A 13313-nucleotide genomic window follows, 5' to 3' on the forward strand; every position below is an offset into this window, starting at 1 on the left:
CATTAACCAGACTTGTGATTACATGAATGGTTTTTCAGTAGCCTTACTGTATAGCCAGAGGTCTCTTTGTTTTGTTGTTTAGAAAAGTATCATGTGTATTATCCAGTGTTTCTTCCAGGTGCAAATGATCAGGGCCATCCATTAGGTTTGCAGCACAGAAGATTTATTCAAGCCTCTACACAAGAATCTTGTGTCAATTAAAGTTCAACACTAAATTGGCACCAGATAAGGGTCAACGCTATTCAAGAGGGGTTGGACTTAGATTGTTTGTGGGAAACTCCACAAACTCCAAGCTGATGATGCACTTAACTCCACCCTCTCTCAGCTCTGCCTGCTCTTCTCCTACACTTTCAAATTCAAGACCCAGTAGATGAAACCACAGAATCACTAATCACTTCCCTCATCAGGTAATGAAAGCCCTCCCACAAAGCACTTAAAAGCAGTGGCTCCGCCTCTGTAGTTTTGAGTTTATGTTTGTGTGTTTGCTAAAAAAAAAAAAAACTTCCTAGAAGGTTGTATACAGTAAACCTGAAGCCATTTATACTTGTGGGGATGATTGAGAATGAACATCTTGCGGTTTATTGACTAATGATGCATCATTCTTTGACAACTTCTTAATCATCTATTGACCTTCATAAATATGGAAGATTCAGGATAAAAAAGTCTATCCCATATATATTTAATCATAGAACACCAGCACTTTATTGAATGAGTATCATGATCTCCATCATTTTTTTGTGTATCCCTTCTCATTATTTCCTGGTTCCTTTCCAAGTTTTTTTTTTCTTTTGGCCAAACTGACTTTTCAGCCCTCATCCCTTGCTACTTTTTTGTTCCAGAACTTATCTGAGTGATTACTCCAGTCAAACAGACTTTCTACATTTCATTGGAACTGTACCGTTAAGCATGATGACTATTTTTCTTTGATCAGTTACCATGTTTATGAATATTCTGATAGGAGTGCATGACCTGTAGTTTCCAGACAACATGCATTCCCCCAAACTTTGGATATAGCGATCAGAGCCTTTAAACAGGAGAACAGGTATTGTATTTCCTTAAATTGTATAACAATGTAAAAACACATTCGTTGCATTTAACTCATGTAATGCCATGAGAATAAAAATCAATTTCGTCCTACTCCTTCCCATTTCTTTATTATATGCCACTTAAAAAACCTCACAATATTCCCTGATGTACATAGCATCACCATTGAATTGTCATTATGTGTTGGCCCTACATAATAATTCAGGCAAGAAGTACAAAACATTAATATGATACAAATTTAATAAAAATTTGATAAAAATAAATACTAACATTATCTTTGTTGTAATATATAATAATATATAGCAATAATATATAGCAATAATATATAGCAACAAAATCTTGAAAATCTGAAAGCGACTCCCCTTACCCTCCTTACTGTTACTCTCCATAAAACCAGGGAGAGTTCTTTCTGAGATACTTTCTTTATCCCATCCTTTTTTTGTACTAATATTCATTTATCAGGTCATTACCTAGACTAGGGGAGGTCTCCAAACTTTGCACCTTTAAGACTTGTGGACTTGAACACCCAGAATTCTTCAGTCAGTCATGATGAGGAATTTTGGTAGTTGAAGTCCAAAAGTCTTACATGTACCAAGTTTGGAGATCCCTGATTCTAGGCTGCAGCTCTTCCTCCTGTCTCCCAAGCTCCATGCCCATAGATCATTTACACCATGCATATTGAATGATTATATATTTATTGATTATTAAGATTTAATTTCAGAGTAAATTGTATCTGAAAAATGCTTGGGAGCACCAACTGGTCGAAAACCAATATTCTGAACTCATTTGAGAACTCCATGCTGCTTGAGAGCAGAGTAGTCTATCATGGCACTCATATTATGGAACTCTCCTGCAGTTGTTTCTCTCAAGCTTCCCATGAACTTCTAAGATGTTTGCAAAGACTTCTCCTTGCTTTGACAACATAAAAACAACAACAACAACAACTCAACACCTTGCCGTTGATTAAAGAGCTTTTGTAGACAAGAGTGAGATTCAATAAAATCCATCTAAAATACTTTTTCATAGGATGTCCTTCAGTCATTGAAGGTGCCCTATAGATAGGAAACAGCACATTTGTACTTCTCCAGTGAAGTGAATCTTCTGGGCTTCCTTCTTTGTTGTTAATTGGTCACTTAACTTAGGTTATAGCTGGATGGCTGAGATTCTGCCTTACAAGCAGAACAGTGGTTTAATTTTTCCAGTTAAAAGGATTAGGGAGCAAAAGCTGGAGAAACCCTCTGCTGGGACTCATTCAGAATGGACAAACTGATGAGATTTATGAAGTGGAAACAATTTCATATGCATCTTTCTAGGCTGGTTGTTTTGAGGCATTTATTAATGTTGCTAGATAAATGTTAGACCTTGATGCAATTGTTCTACTAGTGTTAATGATGGAATGTTTGATATTTATATGCATTGCTTTATTTCTTCAGCATACAACTAACTTAGATGTCTGTGCAGATTCTCAGTCATCCAGGTCATGGTTGTCCCCAGAGGGCTTTCCAAAAGGCAGCTGGATTTGGTTTTTTTCCTTGAAGATGTTTAATTTCTCATCCAAGATGCCTCTAACTTACTAAGTTAGACTGTGGCACTGTTTTGTTTTGGGAAGAAACACATATTTACAGGAGGGATATGAATATGTGGGACTCTGCCAATGCAAATTAAAGCAAATAAATAAGCACTATTAATTTACCTATTTACAGGATTTCTATGCCAACAACTTCATATAGACTTGTAGCAGGCTATGATCATATAAAACCAATATATTGGTTAAACAGGCTTATTCCAAAAGAAAACTGTTATCCTTTTATTCTTCAATAGTCAAAAGCTTCACAGATAAACCCCATTTGGGGTCTAAGCATCATTTTTACTATTTTATATAATATCTTTTGTAATTTGTTATTATTATTATTATTGTTGTTGTTGTTGTTGTTGTTGTTGTTAAGCACATCATTTTAAAAAACTTCATGATTACAATCTAGAATATGAATAACAGTAATTGCAATCAGCATAGTACAAACCATGATATTACCATAAGATGATAAACTATGAAAAATTATTTACACCAGTAAAAGTCTATTGTAATTTAAGCAGTCTTATACAATTGAAATATTAAGAATTTATGTGGAATGAGGCCCATCTGGTACAATTCTATGGATTAAATTGTAATCTAGAAATGGTTTCCAGGTTAAGTTAAATTTTGTATCATATTTACTTTTAATCTGCAAAGTTATTCCAATCAGCAAAGTACTGTACATTAAGCCATTCTTCCCTAGATTGAACCCAACATTCTTTCCAATCAGAGCATACAAGTTGCCTTGGGTCCATTATTACACACAAAGCTAATTCAGTATACTTTGTGAGAGTATGCCCCAAAGGTGCTTTTTTAAGAAGCAACTGGACTTTCTGGTTTTTCTTTGAAGATGTTTTACTTCTTATCCAAAAAGCTTCTTCAGCTTGCCCAGAAAAATGAAACATCTTCAAAGAAAAACTGCCTCTTGAAAAACCACCTTTGGGACAACCATGAGCGGGATGACTGAGAATCTCCATAAACATTTGTGAGAGTATGTGTGGTCTGAAAATCTGTCAACGTCTGCATGCTCAGCTAGTCAACATCTCACTCTAAAGTATTATAAGTATGAAAAGAGGCTGCAGTGATCCCCTTATATTGGGCATATTTTGCAATACGGCTTTTGAAGGTGATCAGTGCAGCACCTTTTCCTAGGAATTGCCCTCAACCTATTCGAGATATCATTCCATGTTTGAAATGATCAGACAAATCAGTGTTTACTGTTACTTGTCCAAATATGATTAATGTGACTAAACTCAAGAGGTATTTCAGATTTCTCACACAATCACGTGGCTACTCCCTTCAGAAGATAAACCTGAAGAATATACCAAGAATAAAGTGTGTGTGTGTGTGTGTGTGTGTGTGTGTGTGTGTGTATCTTGGTGGGATGGCTCAAATGGATATTTGTCACTGGGCCTCTCAAAATTATAAAAGGCTTTTGTTGACCCTGTACCATGCTGTTCTCTTTAGTTGGTGAGGGGAACTGATTGAGCTAGAACCCTTGATTTTGGCCCTGAAGTCTAGCTAGTTTCAGAATCTCCAAAGAGAAATGAACTACAAGTAGTCCTTGATCTACAACAGTTCATTTAGTGACCATTCAAAGTTATAACAGCAATGAAAAAAGTGATTTACGACCATTTTTCAGACTTATGACATTGCAGCCTCCAATCGAACTTTAGACAGTTGGCAACTGACTCATATTTATGATAGTTGCAATATCCCAGAATCATGTCATCACCTTTTGCGACTTTCTGATGAGTAAAGCCAGTGGATTCATTTAGCAACCATATTACTAACTTAACAACTGCAGGGATTCACTTAACAAACGTGGCAAGAAAAGTCATGAAATGGGGCAAAACTCACTTAGCAAATATCTCATTTAACAACAGAAATTTTGGGCTCAATTGTGGTGATAGGTTGAGGACTACCTATATTCTGCATTTAAAGCTTTTTCTACAAACCAATCTGTCTTGTTAGGTATGTGCCTAACAAAATGTTAGTTTCTATTGCAAATCTGTACTATTCACTTATGAGAAAATGGAATATAAGAACAATATTTATATTTGCTGTTGGTTCGTATGCTATTTCATTGTCCAACTTTGCCCCAAACCAGCCAGGCATAAATTGCATTTTTATTCACTCCTCCATTCATTCCAAACCCTCAGTATGTTTTCCTTTTCTCTTCGAAGTCTTCTCACTTCCATTCCTAACCACTGGTCTACATCTGGGTGACATGGGAGATAATTGCAGGACGCTTAAACCCTACTGATAAACTATGGTTTCCCCTTCTCTGCAGTCCTTTGAAGTTTCAGACACTTTCACGATAATTGATATCTAATCTCTCCTGAGCTCTGGTTTTTTGGGGGGTGGGTGGGTGGGATTGTTGTTGGCAGCTGTTCTGGAATAGCAAGTAGAGGAAAATATTACAGCATAAGTATTGATTTCTGCATGCAGAGGTCACTATGTAAGGAATTACATGACTGTAACATAAGGTGACGTGCTGGCAACATCCTAATAATAACTACTGAATGCTAGTTAAATATGGGGGCCAAGGGGAGGGAAAACAATCTTTTATTCTTAGTACCTCAAGGCTATACATGGCAATTACTATTGCAAAGGCAATAAAGAAGTTGTTAATTACTGGTTTTATACTCTTGTAACCCAAAGAAGGAATGAAAGGACTAAAGGTTACAGAGTGAAATGCAAAGAAAGTAAGTAAGTTATAGGTCTTGTTTTTCCTTTATAAGAGAAATAATTTACCGCAGACTAGAGTTTGGGACCTGATAAGAAAAATATCATAATTCCAAGTTGGAAAACATAAATGAAATTAGAAGTCTCTGAAGACTTTTTTCCCCATGGTCACCAATGTTTTTTTTTTAATTAAATGAACAAATGGCATTATAATTTGTCTTATGCAACAATTCTATATGTATTATTCATTACAAGATAGATGTTGTGCCTTGTGATTATTTGGGGGCTGCGGTTTTAAGCACTACTATAACACAATTTACTTAGCCTTTAAAAATATAAATGAGTACATTTGGGCAGAAATTTAGCAAATGGCCAATGTAGCACTTTACAACAATTTATAGCTAGGATACCTCACATACACCCATTTTGGCTTTTCAGTTTTGTTGGTAGATTCAAAATGTGGAAACCTGATAGAGTTTACTAGAGATGTGACCTCCCTAATTTTAAATCTTTTCAATGGATAATCCTTACTCAACTGTAGAGTTGGAATTTAAAACAAGACATTGCTACATCCTGGAAGAGGCACACAGAACATTCTGTGGAGAAGGAGCTACTTGGATAAGTTTTCAAACCAAAAAGAAAAGAAGTCCAAGTGCCATGATTTCCAGACAACTCTACCTGCATGACTGAGAATCTTCACGGACATAGAGAAAATTGTTTTATACTAAGTCAAACCATATATATCAGGACAAACCGCCAAGATTTTCACTAGCTAAACTGAGATGATCTCTTGAACAAAAAGCTTTTAATTTTACCTTTCAAAACATTCTTGGGCATTTATTTTATCATTTATATTAATGTGGAATGTTAATTGAATATCAACCTTTATGGGAAGCTATGTATTTCTGTAAAGATCCTGGCAATTACTTGGTTCAACATATAACAAAGCATATTTTTTTCTGGCTTACCTACAGAATAGAGAATAACAGAGTCAAAAGGGACCTTGGAGGTCTTCTAGTCCAACCCCCTGCTCAGGCAGGAAACCCTATACCATTTCAGACAAACTGTTGTCCAATCTCATCTTAAAAAATTCCAGTGTTAGAGCATTCACACCTTCTGAAGGCAAGTCATTCCACTGATTAATTGTTTGAATTGTCAGGAAATTTCTTCTTACTTCTAGATTGCTTCTCTCCTTGATTTGTTTCCTTCCACTGCTTCTTGTCCTGCCTCAGGTGATTTGGGGAATAGGTTCGTTCCCTCTTCTTTGTGGCAACCCTTTAGATTTTGGAACATTTAGAACATATTTGTGCTTTTGGGGGATATAGATTCCTTTTGAGTGTCATTAATATTGATGGACAAACTCTATTTCATTATTTATTTATATTTATCTCAATTTATATAGCTGCCCATCCCAAATTCATGACTCTGTGTGACTAACAGTAACTAAAGCGGGATTAAAAACCTAACACAAAGAACAGAATAATATACACATAATCTGCAGATAAGATTAAAAAAGTCACAAAAACCACCACCAAGAAATCAACACCACCATTTCATGGGCCTGGTCCACATCTATGGGGCTGCTGACAAAGTCATGTCTTTAAGGCCTTGTAAAAACTGACAGGGTGAAGGACATCCTAATATTTCAAGGAATGATATTCCAAAGGGTCAGCACCACAACAGATATGCTCTCTTCCTGGGTCCCAGATGATACTACCTAATAGATGGCACCCAGATGGCACTCACTTCTGTGAAATTGAATCTATGGGTAATGTTAGGTCCGAGGGACCAAGAACAACCTACAGAGTTACTTCAGAGTAGTTTCTTCATTGTTGCTCACAAGTAACCCGGAATCTTGCCAGACTAAAGCACTAATCTGCATAACTGTTAGCTATACACAGTGAAAGGCTAGTTAGAGTCCGACTTCACTCTCTTCTTGCATACCAAAGATTCCAAGCTGACTTGTCTCTTTGCTCTTTGGAAATGGCTGCCTTCTTCTTGGTATTCTGGACTATATTCCACCACAGGTAGTCAAAACTGTGAAGGTTCAGTGTCTGAAATAATTCTAACAATATTTTAAAAATAGGTGGGAAGAGATTATATTGGAAACTATGGTCACCATCTGGAACAATTACTTTAAGTCAATTATTTTGTAATGATTATTTGAAGGATTTTCAACAACTGTAGACATATTTTTGTCCAATATACAACAGTGGCAATATAATCAATGTTAGCAAGTATTTGTTGCCAAATATGGACCAGATATTTTAGGTGCCTCAAAGAACCCTAGTACAGTATGTTAACAATTTTGATTGAGTCTGTTCCTGAAATTTGAAATTATATGAGAAACAAAAAAAAAAAAAAATAAGAATAAGAAGCTAGAATACTTGATAATGGAACATAATTGTGTTCAAGTTTTAGAATACGTTAAGCTGAAATGGAAATGAATCTGTCAAAATATTTTATTTTGAGTCTATTAGAATCCTCAAAGAACTTATCATAACTGTAGACTTCCTCTAGTGAAAGAAATTTGTCAATGTATTAAGATTTGAGTCATATCCATCTTTTTGAAAGAATGTTGTAACATATAAATTTAAATATAATATTTATATTTATAATTTATAATTTATAAATTTATATTTTATAATTTATAAATTTATATTGTAACAGATAAATTTAACCTTAGACTGCCTACTATTGACCTCACCCCCTTCCTAAGAGGCCTGTAGGGGGCATGCATAAGCGCACCAATCGTGCCTACAGTCCCTGTCCTATTGTTTCTCTTTATTTTTCTTATAAGTATCTATCTCATGTATTCAAAACTATGTTTATTCTTACACCTGTATCTTGTAAGCGATTGACAAATCAAATAAATAAATAATATATATATATATATATAAGTATTTAGGTACATGTTAATAGGACTTTGAATTAGATTCCAAAATTGTGGGATTTCACAATTTTGTAGACTCCTCCTTACATTGCACATGGGGAATACCCAAGATAATTACACTGACAGTTTGGAAAAGTAATGTTACCCTGAATTTCAAAATTTGGATTTAATAAATTTGTAATATCAAATAACTATTTTAGCTATTAATCAAAAGATATTCCATTCATGGTCAAAAGTTTTAATCAAAACCCATCCTTAAGTATAATTGCATGAAGGAGGCATCATGCACACATGCACATAGATCCTGTATGTAATTTTGGATAAATCCTATTGAACAGATAGCCATAGTATTCAGATATATTAATCCCCAATGTATTTTGAAGCTGGGAATATGTTAGACCCTTCTGCACATTCTGCAATAGATGTCAAGAATCTATTGTTAATAAATGCCTTGCTGATATAATTCAGAATTCATTGTCGCAAAATTTGATACTGAATGCACTTTTTAAGGCTAGACCCTTGGCTCTGAGAAATGAACGTCATCTTGAGAACTTGCACTGTGCTTTGGATTATGTGGGGTGAATGTAAAGTAATTGTTTATATGCTGACACGGATAAATATATGCACGCTCACACCCCACAAAATTCACACATACATAATGAGGGTAAAATTAAACTCTTTCAAGATGAAGCTCATTGATTCAAATGCAACAGCTCTGCGCAATTATGACTGCTAAGACGACAGGCTCATAAAACACTCAAGTTAGCAAATATGCCTGATATGCTTAACAGAGTGTGCACAGGTGGGAAACACACACAGGGAGTAGAGAAAAATGGATGAATGGAGGACAGGTTGTTTGCTGTTGTTATTATAAAACAATTGCCACATTCTGGAACTCAAACTGATACCCTTCAAATAAATAAAGACTAATTTAGCAAATAATGTCTAGCTTGATTGCTCACAATGCTTTAGTTTGAGAGTTAGAATTTGAAGACAGGACCTAGTGAGGAGCGAAGCCTCCCTGGCAATCCTCACATTAAACTTAAACCCATATAAATTGTGCATCAGATTCTTTTGTCTTGTTTAATTTTTAGTGAAGTGATCTATTTTGATGTCCTTTAATAGCCAGGTTATTCACAGAAATGACCTACACATGTAGGAGCAACAAAATTTTATTTTGTTCGTTAGATAAAGAATTAATCAATGCACGGAAACAGAGACATCATAAGTCAAAAGGAGATTTTTATCTCTGCCTCCAAGGTGAAATTTGAAGAAGCTGTACAGTATGCATACGTTCCAATCAATAATTAATATTTGAACACAAGGCTAATGTTCCTTCCCCAGCAAACTGTAAATGTTGCCTATGAGAAACGCAGTATCAGGGTTATGGACTGTTTACTGTACTGTAAACAATGCAAAGTGTAGTCTAAAAGAGGGGTCTCCAACCTTGGCAACTTTAAGCCTGGCGGACTTCAACTCCCAGAATTCTTGGAGTTGAAGTCCTCCAACTTAAAGTTGCCGAGGTTGGAGGCCCCTGGTCTAAAATACAGTGTAGGATTCTAAGAAGTTTGAACAGAATTCATGTCATGAACACTCCTGCCTCTTTCCCCTTAGTGTCCTGTGAAAAGGTTGGAGGGATGATATGGGATGTGGGATAAGGAGATAGAGATTGGAGCTTTCCCAGTCCTGCCTCCCTCACTTTAACCATGGTTATTTGCATGCTAACGCTTACTACAAGAATCTCAACTTCAATGGGCAAAGCAAATGGGTGGTAGATAAGACTCATTGGGATTCAAGGTGGGCTGGACTCAGATCTCTTGTGGACGTGAGGGGACTTGAGATTGATGACATGCTTGATTTCTCCTTTAGGCTCAGGTTGGTCCTTTCCTACATCAAGGGCTTCAAGAGCACATTGAAAACGAGGACTCTGATTGCAGAGGGATTCTCATTCAAGTGGGAATGTTGGAATCTAGAAGTATATGTTCCTAGGCATCAGTTGCATAGATATTCACATTCAGTGTATGGATGGAGAGTTGTAGGACCAGGCTGAGGAGATATGCGACTTCAGTAAGCACAATGGTATGTGGGAATAACCTTAGGAAACAGGAGGAAGACAACTGCCTGGCTAATGGTCTTCCTACTGTCTTTCAAGATCATTCCCACTTGTCATTAAATCAAGCAACCATACCACAGTATTTCTCCTTGCAAACCAGGAGGTGTTCAGAAGTTTGGTGAGAAAGTTAAGGTGAGAAGTTGAACCTCTGGTTTTGGGTAGAGGTGTTAGTTCTGCCAGCACAGCTTCAGGAAGCACAGATGTAACCCCCTTGCACAAAACATACGTTCAAATGCTCTAGATATTTACTAGATTGTTTCACAAGGTTGAATTCTTTCACTAAATTGGCCACCATACCTGACCGTCACTTATTAGAAGGTAACCTGCACTAAATACCATAAGATTTGCTCCTAAGTACAGGAGAATCCAACATGCTTCTTACTTAGAACAGAATTTTGACCAAAACCATTAAGGAAAGTAGAGTGCTCATTTCAAGTAGAAGTTACTGGGATAGAGAAGTGGAAAGGTGTCGAAGGAAAGAACTGGGCATCAGTTGGTGAGCTTTTAAAACTACAAGTTTCCCTGCTATGTTCAAATGTTGAGGAGGATATTGTGTATTCCAATATGTATTAGTATGTAGAATAGAAATGCAGTGCCATCCTATTCTTTGCCACAAGCAATTAGTACACTTTTTCCTAGTAGTGCTAAAGTTCTCTCCAAAATTTGGATGGAGCAGATAGATTGAAATAGTTCAGAAGAAGCCTATGCTCTGCATTAGAGCCAAGAACTAACCACAGAAGGCTCCGAGATCATACCAATAATATTGATCCCATCATGGAGAGATGAATAGAGCCAATATACCAGGCAGTTCTTATGGGGCATCAACCCATATTTATCTTTATCTGCCGGCAGGGAAAGCATACCAGAAAGCTTGCCCTTTTGTAAATGTTCAGAGAAAATTACATCTCCAAAGCACAGCCAAGTTATTTTTTTTAAAAAGGCCACTTTAATTCCCTCATATTGTTCAGCAGCATAAGGCAGTGCAGCTAATGTGACTTCACAGCTGTTGCCAGGGGAAAGTAGGACTGTCGCTTGCTACATCTGGGATGACATCTTTAAAGAGGCACTTAATCTGCAGTGTGAAGGTATGTTAAGCCTCTTCACTTTTCTTTGCTCGCTCTCAAGTTAATGCAGCTCCTGGAGAGCAGTGTTAATTTCAAGTCAAATGGATGAGATGAAAGGACAATTAAGGACAAGTGATACTGGAAGGCATTGTGACACCACACAAAGGCAATATAGCTATAATCCTTGGTCCAATCTGGGAACAATTTACAATGCCAAAGCAAAGAAGGTTGTAATTCTTTGTTTTTAAAAATGATGTCTCAGGGAGTTATTTGTATGTATCTCTGAACATACAAATTACTATGATTTTAAGCTACATACGTGCCTGAAAAAGTTACATGCGAATTGTTAATGAAGGGGTTTTTTTTTGGTTAATACTAGGAGTTGTATTTGTTTTTTATTCAAAGACTCAAGATGCATAGAAATAAGGGCAAGTGTCAAGTGCCGAAGAAATCAGGAGAATTCAGGCAGTTCAAATGAGTATAAAGATTTATTGCAAGCTTAAGCTCTCTACAAAAATCTGAGCTACTAATGGTCAAGGAAAATGAGCAGGAATAAAAAGGCATTCAAGGTGGGCTGGACTTAGATCTCTTGTGGGTGTACAGGAATTCATGACTTATGATGCATTTGATCCCACCCTCAGGCTCAGCCTGGTCATCTCCTACAGCAAGTATATGACCTCTATTGTTTCCTTTCTCACTTTACTCTGTCATTCACATACCTATACACACTACTTAAAATCCAGCTGACTATGCTAGGGTTAGCTTCCAGAAGAATCAAGCAGGACACCTACTTTGCATGACATCTCATTTTCTGCAAAGGTTCTGAAATACCATAGTTCCTGCCCACTTTTATAACATTTAAGAAGTCTTGTCATGACTTTTTATATTTTCCCATCTGAATGTCACTGTCTTGTCCAGTTTATACGAGAAGCTGTTGTTTTGGTTGGAAAACCCTATGTTATGCCTTTAATCTCTTGTCTTTTCATATGCTGTAGAAATTAACAGGAACAAATTCATCTCCTTCGAAATAGTCTCAAGTTCTCATTCTTCCAGTTAAGTCCACTCACATCTTCACACAAATGTATAGAACAGGGGTCTCCAACCTTGGCAACTATAAGACTTGTGGACTTCAACTCTCAGAGTTCTTCAGCCAGCAAAGCTGAGCCAACCAGCAAAGCTGAGAACTCTGGGAGTTGATGTCCATAGGTCTTAAAGTTGCCAAGGTTGGAGACCCCTTGTATAAAAACTAAAACTACATATGGACCTAGTTAATGCTATTAATGCTAACAACGCTAAGTTCGTATGTTATTATGAATTTATTAACATGGTATTAAATAATGGAAACAACATATTGTTTATGTTACATTGTAAAAGGAACAGGTGCCATTGAATTGAATGTAATTCTGATGAGAGGAGTGAACAACTTTATTGGTATACAGTTTATACTTTAGTTTTTTAAATCTCTCTGATATGAGTTTGCTTCTAAAAGAAAAGAAAAGACCATATAGCAATACAGGATTTTAAACTATGCACTATATACAGCTATGTATTTTCAATATATCCAGAATTATGTTCAATACAACATTTAGAATCCTTTTTGGAATAGAAGAAAAATATTCCAAATTGGGCATTTAGCCACACCGATGATGCAGATGGTAATTACATTCAAACTTCATCCAAGAGTCAAATGAAAGATGGCTAAACACTTTGAATTGTTGTTAAACAGATGGTTTTGTACTGAAAAAATAAGCCTAAATTTTAATGGCTGTTTAAAGTAGAAATCTAGGACTTTGACTGATATTTTAAAGTTTAAGTTCCTTTATTCAGTGCTGTTGTAACTTGGAACGGTCACTAAGCAATCTGTTATAAGTTGAGGACTACCTGTAATTGATTCCTTGAATCATGTTTTGTTACATTTGGTGGAATCGGTAAATGGCT

The sequence above is a fragment of the Pseudonaja textilis genome, chromosome 3 (assembly GCF_049901715.1).
Source record: "Pseudonaja textilis isolate UNSWEBS1 chromosome 3, rPseTex1.2, whole genome shotgun sequence".
NCBI classification, from domain to species: domain Eukaryota; kingdom Metazoa; phylum Chordata; class Lepidosauria; order Squamata; family Elapidae; genus Pseudonaja; species Pseudonaja textilis.